This window comes from Pristis pectinata, chromosome 13, assembly GCF_009764475.1.
Source record: "Pristis pectinata isolate sPriPec2 chromosome 13, sPriPec2.1.pri, whole genome shotgun sequence".
Lineage (NCBI taxonomy): Eukaryota > Metazoa > Chordata > Chondrichthyes > Rhinopristiformes > Pristidae > Pristis > Pristis pectinata.
Window position 1 is genome coordinate 37,601,126 of NC_067417.1, and position 7,948 is coordinate 37,609,073.

The following is a 7,948-nucleotide window of genomic DNA, read 5'->3' on the forward strand; positions in this document are numbered from 1 at the left end:
TGAATTATAAATGTTTGCATTTGATTGAAATAGTCTTTAAGATGGGCAGCAGCTCATCTGTCAGGTGAATAATAAAATGAGATTTTAAAAAAGGTCTCTTGTAAAAGGCAAAATCCTGCAGATGTTAGTGATCTGAAATGGAAGCAGGAAATGCTGAAAGTACACAAGAGGTCAGGTAGCTCCTGAAAGGAGAGGTGAAGTTAATGGCTGAGAATTCAATATATCAGTGAACCACCCAGGCTAGCCCAGTAAACTCTCAGTTATGTCTTGTGAAACTCCTTTGCAAAAGCTAGCTGATCCTCATTTGTTCAGGGCTTTCTGGACATAAATGTCATCATGTGGTAGGGACAGAATAAGCCTGTCCACAGAAATGCTGAAAGAACTTTGAATGTTGGTGAATGTCTGTCAGTCTAAAATTAATCAAGCTATTTTTTTAAATTAAAAATTTAACCACCGACAAACAATTTCTAAAAAAAAATGTAAGGATATTCAGTTTTAAAAATTAGCACAAAAGTATGTTGCATGTGTTCCACTGCATCAAAATGAATGATGTTTCTAGTTCCGCTTTGGTAACAGATTCCATGGTGTCCAGCAATGGACTATGGTAGACAAAACTCTGTTTAAAACCTGCACAAATCAAGTCTTCCACATGCACACCTCTTCCAGAACTTCCTGACAATTCTGAGGGAAGTGCAAGCACTTCAATGGAGAAGATCCACATGGAATTGCTTATCAAGGCAAATAAAGTTATAGAGTGGTACACCATGGAAACAGGCCCTTCGGCTCAACTTGTCCACGCCGACCATGGTGCCCACCACCTAGTCCCATTTGCCTATATTTGGCACATCCTTCTAAACCCCTCCTATACACGTACTTATCCAAATGTCTTTTGAATATTGTTATTGTTTCCATGTCCCTGCATCAGACCAGTTCTCTATGAAGAGTTATCAACTCCTTGTTCTTGCTGAAGCTCTGCACAGCACTGTTTAACTTCTGTCCACAATTTAACTTGTCTGTTGGGCCTTTTGGATGAGAATTGGTGTGGATGGGGTGCTGGGTGGTGATAGTAAACTCTGGAAATCTCTTTCCTGGAGATTTGTGGGGATTTTTTTTGTGGGTAACATCCTTGGTTCAAAGGTGTGCTGCAGTGATTTGTATGGTGTAGAAAGCCAAGAAGTCCAATCTTCTGTTGGATGTACGTTGTGGTAGCAGTAGGTTACAGATGGAATGACTGATTACTTTTTCTTCCTGCAGGTAGCAGTGATGCTGCTTTTTCCAACCACTTCCATTAACATTTCTACATAAGGTTTGTTTTTGACCGTGTTCTGAAATAGGGCAAGAAAAATCAACCTGAAGCAATTATCCTGATGGAAGTTTTTGTGCGCACGTACAGAATGAAACTTGATTGTGATGATTTCCCTAGTTAAATTATTGCTGACTAAGCTAGACGCGTAATTATTAATTAAGTACCGGTGTAGGTCGGTCTGTCATTTTCTTCGAGGCATAGAGACAAATGGCAGCAGAAGGGAGAAACGTAGATTAGAAGTGATATTTTACACTGTGGATTATGGTTGATTAATCCTGAAAGGTACCAGAGCAGCCAATCACAAGATGTGTTTCATGCTTCATTGATAATACTTGAATACAGCTTGATCTGTTTTTATTTTTCAAAAGACTACAAGTGCTGAAGCAAAAATTTCTGTGGAATGATAATGGATGAAGATGGGTATATTACCAACCTTGAAAATGTTTCTTCCTCGTAATCTATACACTGAATATCACAGCAAAAAACAGTGCCAACTATAGCTTTTTTGTGATGACTTGTTAAAAATTATTAGACATGCAATACATTTACACTAAAATTCATAAATATATGACAATCAAGTTTAATGGCAAGACAACCAACAGATGCTTCCTGATAGCATAGGAATACTTGGACTCAACAGCAGAGGGATTATGTTCTTATGTCCTGTTGAGCTGGAAGGAGCCAGGCGAAATGCCAAATTCCTACAAGTACAGTATCTCAAAAAAATAAATCTTACGCTATCATGCCACAAATAGTCACTTATCCTGCTTTTTGTCACCTTGGCGACTTTGGGAACTTGGAGTACAATTATAAATTTGAGTTAATTGCAAGCTATTGCTTATGGAACAATGCAACTCATTTAATTAAGTCACTTTTAAAGTAAATGATTGACACACATCTAACAAGTAATCCTTTTAAAGTTTTGATTCTTTGGAAGATGAATTGTGACTAGGAATGGATCATGTTGATCTTTTCTCTCACTAATCACTAAGATAGCTAGAAATGGATTGTTACATGAAAAATAAATGAAGACTGAATGCCTTGACAAATTAACACCAAATGTTACTTTCTTAAAACTCGCTCATGCATCATTTAGCATCTTAACTTGGATCTACTCTTTAGGTATAAAATTATTTAATCTCATTATCAAGAATTTTGTTGCTTGGTATCATCTTGATTAAATTGGAGTGGAAAACTAAATGAGGACTTAAGAAGGTAAATTTCCAGTCTTCCTGAGCAAATTTGCTGGCACAGCATATTGCATCCTTTCAATTAGAACCTGTTAATGTTTTGTATTATGTGCACTGCATAGGATCAAAATCTTTTAAGTGTTATCATCGAGCGTCATTTGCATTTATTTTGACTAATCTATTTAATGTTATAGCGTACAGATCTAAGCTGCATATTTTGTAATCACAGTATAAATCAAAAGGTAGTCCATACTCTGCTACTTTTAAGGTGAAATTGAGTAGCCTTAGTTTTATCACAATCATAATGCTAGTTTCTAAAAAATGATCATCAGTTTTCAAATATGATTGTTTAAAGCAATTATTAGTAGTGTGGGAATTGTAATAAGTTTTAAAATAAGTGTTCAATTTCTGTTAATTTTTAATCCTCACTTTGCTGGTAATTGAAATTAAGGTTTGTCTGGATTGCTCATGCACAGGTCACTTACTATGGGGGCTGTGGCAATGGCAAGGGGCAAAAAGCCAAACCAATCCAAAATGTAATTCCAGTTGATGTACTGACACAGTATTAGTGCACCAAAGCACTCTACCACCTCTATTGATAGCTGAGATTCTCTGCATGGAAATTCCATGAACTTAGTATGTCATGCTAGGACACAGCAAACAGCATTCAGATTGTTCCAATGGATAGAGAATGGAGTGTGTAAAAAGAAAAAAAATGATAATTAATCTGTAATTCCTTTCTGACCTCCCCCCTTTCCAGTTGGATTGACTGACATTTTCAACATAATCTATCAATATGATGGAATGCCTATTTAATAATTAGAGCTTGTGCTTCCTTATTGCCATACATGGATATGCAATTGTGATGATACTCAGTTCATCTGTCAAGTACGTATCTGTATGATCACCATGTCATTTATCTTTTTATATCTCCACTTAATGGGCAGCCAGCACCTTTTCCCCAGGGCAGCAATAGCCAGTTCCAGAGGACATCAGTTTAAGGTCAGAGGAGGAAAGTTTAGGTGAGATGTCAGAAGTAGGTTTTTTTTTACAGAGTGATGGGTGCTTGGAATGCATTGCTAGGGGTGGTGGTAGAGGCTGATATAATAGGGACATTTAATAGACTCTAAGATAGGCATATGGAAGTAAGAAAAATGGAGGATTATGGACTGTGTAAGAGGGAAGGGTTAGATTGAACAGGGAGCAGGTGTTTATATTCGTCGGCACAACATTGTGGGCCGAAAGGCCCGTACTGTGCTGTATTGTTCTATGTTATAGAAGTTAGTCAACCTGATTGCATTGAATAAAGTTTAAGTGGCTGAAAAATTAGGTTGCTGCCAAACCCCATTTATCTTTGAGTTATAATCTGACCATTCACTCACTTGCTGATAGATAGAAATCTGTGACCAATCCTGTCAGCAAAAGGCAACTGGTTTGTTTGTATATCAACAGAAGGGTTGGCTTAAATCAAAACTGCAAATCGGAATAATCACTGTGGCATTCCTATCCTTCCAGAAATGCATCAAAGGTAATACAAGCAATGGACCAAGCTATTTTAAATCGATACGAACTTATTGCTGGATTAGTCAAGCTGGTTTAGTTTGCCTTAATGGATGAAAAGTTTAACATCTGGTCAGTGTCAGCTGTTGGCTCAATATAGTTTTGAATTGATTAGCCATGCAGTTTAAGCAATTTTGACAGCCCCTCCACCACCATTCCCATCCACCTTACCAACCATTCTTACAAAAATCACAGGTCTCAGTGGTGTTACTATTATCCCCAACTTCTTGAAGTCCTTGCATTTAACTTCTATCTGGTGGTCCCCTGCTGGAAACAAGTCATTAACTTGGTGTTGATGTCACCAGTTGTTGAATTAACAAGTCTCACTGTCTTAATGCCATAGTAATGCACTGGAGAGTCTCTGATTTCAATAAAGGGAGGGAAAAGTGAGAGCATAAAGAAAAGAACACAAATATAGCCTTTATAAAATTGATCGATGATGACTTTTACAGAAAACTGAAGCTCAATTTTCTTTTATCTGAACAACCTTGTATTTTAACAGATCAAATATCTTTACAGGCCAAATCATGTTGCACATGAGCCCAATCCATTACAACATATTTTTGGGAAGAGGAATTGTCATCATTATCCACCAGCAGACATACGAGAGTGACTAAACATGTAGAACATTCTTTCTATTAGCACTGGCTAACAGTATAAGAGGAAGAAACGTACATTTCCTTTGTATCTTAAGAATTTGCTAGAATGTTTACATCTGTAGGGGACCACAGAAAGAAAAACATTTCAAACCTCCCTCTGTAGAATAGTCAATGACTGGATACGTTGTTGCCAGTAAAATATTCTTTAACACTAATCTGGTAGCAACTTGGGTGTATTTATGTAAAGCTATTAATGTAATAATTATGAATGATATCCACAACTTAGATTCTTGGACCACCTTTTCATGGACAGAATTCAGAAAAATTGTGATTAGTTTAGGAAAAGGTGCATCTGAACAAGAAGGCAATGGAAATTGTTTTCTGTAAACAATAACATAATTAACAAATTGTGCTGATGATTGCTTTTCAGACTGGAAGATGTGGACACTGGTGTTCACCGGGATCACAACATTGGTAATTTTAATGACTTAGACTTCAGTCTAAAAGAAATGCTTTTAAAATTTACAGATGACACTAAACTTTGAAATATAATGAACAGTGAGATGTTTAGGGATTAACTTGAAGAGAAAATAGACTGTCTAAATATATGAACTAGTATGTGGCAGGTGAAATTTAATGCAAGAAGTAAAACAGCAGTCCGTATGTTTGGAATGCAGACAGATAATGCTGTATAGAGCTGGTACAGAGTTAAGGGTTTGTCATGAAAGACCACTTTGAGTTCAAAAGATAATGTTGTATTTGAAGGCAGTGCAGGTTAATTCCATAATCCTCCACTTGCCCAGTAGTGTTGTCATTTAAAATCACAAACCTGACACCTAGACAGAATGTATTTTGGTAGAAGCAATGTGGAGGGTAATAATAACATAAGGAATAAATGCACAAGAATGCAGGAACAGTGTGTCCTGGGTGAATATGTGCATAACTCATTAAAGAAGCATATAGGTTCATAAATGGAGCATCAAGTATACAACCTCAGAAGATATAATGAACCTTTATTTAACTTTGTTTTTACAACTAGAGTATTGCATTCAATCTGATCATCACACTCTGGGAAGAATGTGAGCATCTTGGAGATTTACTAGAATTATTCCAGGGATGAAGAACTTGGTTTAAGTGGGGTTTTCTCCTATGGATAGGCAATATTAAAAGAAATTAACACTGAGGTATACTAAGTAGTAAGGGGTCCCTGCAGAATAGACAGAGAATCTGTTCCCATTGGTGCCAAAGCTAAAGACCTGGGACAGACACTGAACATTTTTTACTTTTGGATGGTGTATTTGAATATTTTCATGAGACATCTTTTGGCCATTTCTTTCTGAAAATCCATGCACACTGTATCTACTACATTTCCTTTATTTGTAGAATATCTCCTTTGGAAAAAAATATATATTTGTTAACATAACTTTTATTTGGAACATGTAAGCAAGAGGATGATGTTGTTGAAGCTGCATTAATCTGCATTCCTGGTTGTTTGTCAAAGATGGAGAGAGTTTCTTCTCCTTAGGAATGTAGAAATAGGAGTGGTGCAATCACCTCCTCAAGCAAGTTTTCCCAGTTATCATTTTTTTTAACCTGTCAGAAGCACTTTACCCTATATCCTATAGAACTTCGAATACCTTTTTGTCAATTGAACACATTCTGTTGAGGTGCATGGAAGGCATTGGTAAATTTCACCATTGATGTCTGGTTTCGCTGAGAGGTAGCTCCCAAGATATGGGAAATGGTCCACTCTTTCCAGAGTCTCATCATGAACCTTTATTGTTGGAGGCCAGATGTTGAGTGTAGGGGCATATGTTGAGTGTAAGGTCAATCTTCTTGGAAACTTCATTGAATGAGTTGAAGATGGGTTGGACCTCAACCTCCTAGTGCACACAAATGCAAGTGTTGTTGGTATACTGAGCTGACACACTGAGAAAAATGTTAGGGCACTTTGGTCAATTGAAGAAAAGGATGTTTGAAAATCAATACCTTAGACCAGGCATAAAATGTATGGTTTACCAAGCATCTGTAATCCCTGCACTTCTGTATACCCCTGAGACCTGGGTTACCTATAGCAGACATCTCAAGACACTGGGAAGGTCAAACTAACATTGTCTCTGCAAAATCTTCCAAATTCTCTGGAAGAATAAGTGAACTAATATCAGTGACCTCTACCAGGACAACATCCCCAACATCAAGTCCCTAGTTACACTCAACTGGCTATGTTTGGTAGGCCACTTTGCTTGCATGCCCAACACCAGACTCCTGAAGATGACGCTTTATTCAAAGCTCAGTCACAGGAAGAGATTAGCAGGCAGGTAGAGGAAAGATTCAAGGATGTACTCCAAACCCCCCTGAAAATTGCAACATCCTCGGTGACTCCTGGGATTCTCTGATCCATGATTGCAAAAAGTGGAGGAGGAGCAATAGGATGTTATTGAAAACCTTGAGTCCATACCCTGTCTAACAGGGAGAGGGGGTGTACTACCTCATCTTCCTGCCCTGTCAGGCATCTCCTGCCCCATCTATGGAACAGCCTGTAGTTCCTACATTGGTCTCACCAACAACCTCAGAACCCACAAAACCAGATTGGTCTCGCCTATCACCTGAACTCAGCAATCCCCCACCTGCGTGTGCTCCTCCCCCTCTCCCCACCTTCTTATTCTGGCTTCTGCCCTCTCCCTTTCCAGTCCTGGTGAAGGGACTCGGCCTGAAACGTCGAATGTTTATTTCCCTCCATAAATGCTGCCTGACCTGCCGAGTTCCTCCAGCACTTTTTTGTGTATTGCTCCAGATTCCAGCATCTGCAGAATTTTTTGTCTCGAGATTGGAAGCAAGTCATTTTCCATCCTGAATCAGCCTAAGAGAAAAGAGAGAGCTATCCCTTAATAATTCTGGTCAATAACAATTTAACGGATGTCTTTGACACATCCATTGGAGAAATCTTCTAAATGCTCACCAATTTAACAATGAATTTTGGACTCTTCAAATAAAAAATGTGCCCATCATTGATATTGGACGAGTTGACCAGATCTCCAGTTCTTGAATATACTACGAATCAATAGCAGAGAAGGTGCTCACTGTATCATTTAAAGCTTGTTAAATGTGTTCAGATGTGTGTGCGGGGGGTTGGAGGGGCGGCGCTGGACAGCAGTGGGCGTGTCGGTGGTGCTGAGGATCCTGAGGCACTCACACAACTGCTGTCGGAGCGCGCTCTCTCCCTCCCCGGTCATTGGTCGGCCGATTCCCAGCAGTTGGGTCATCATTTTGATAGCTGAGGGATCGGACCCTGT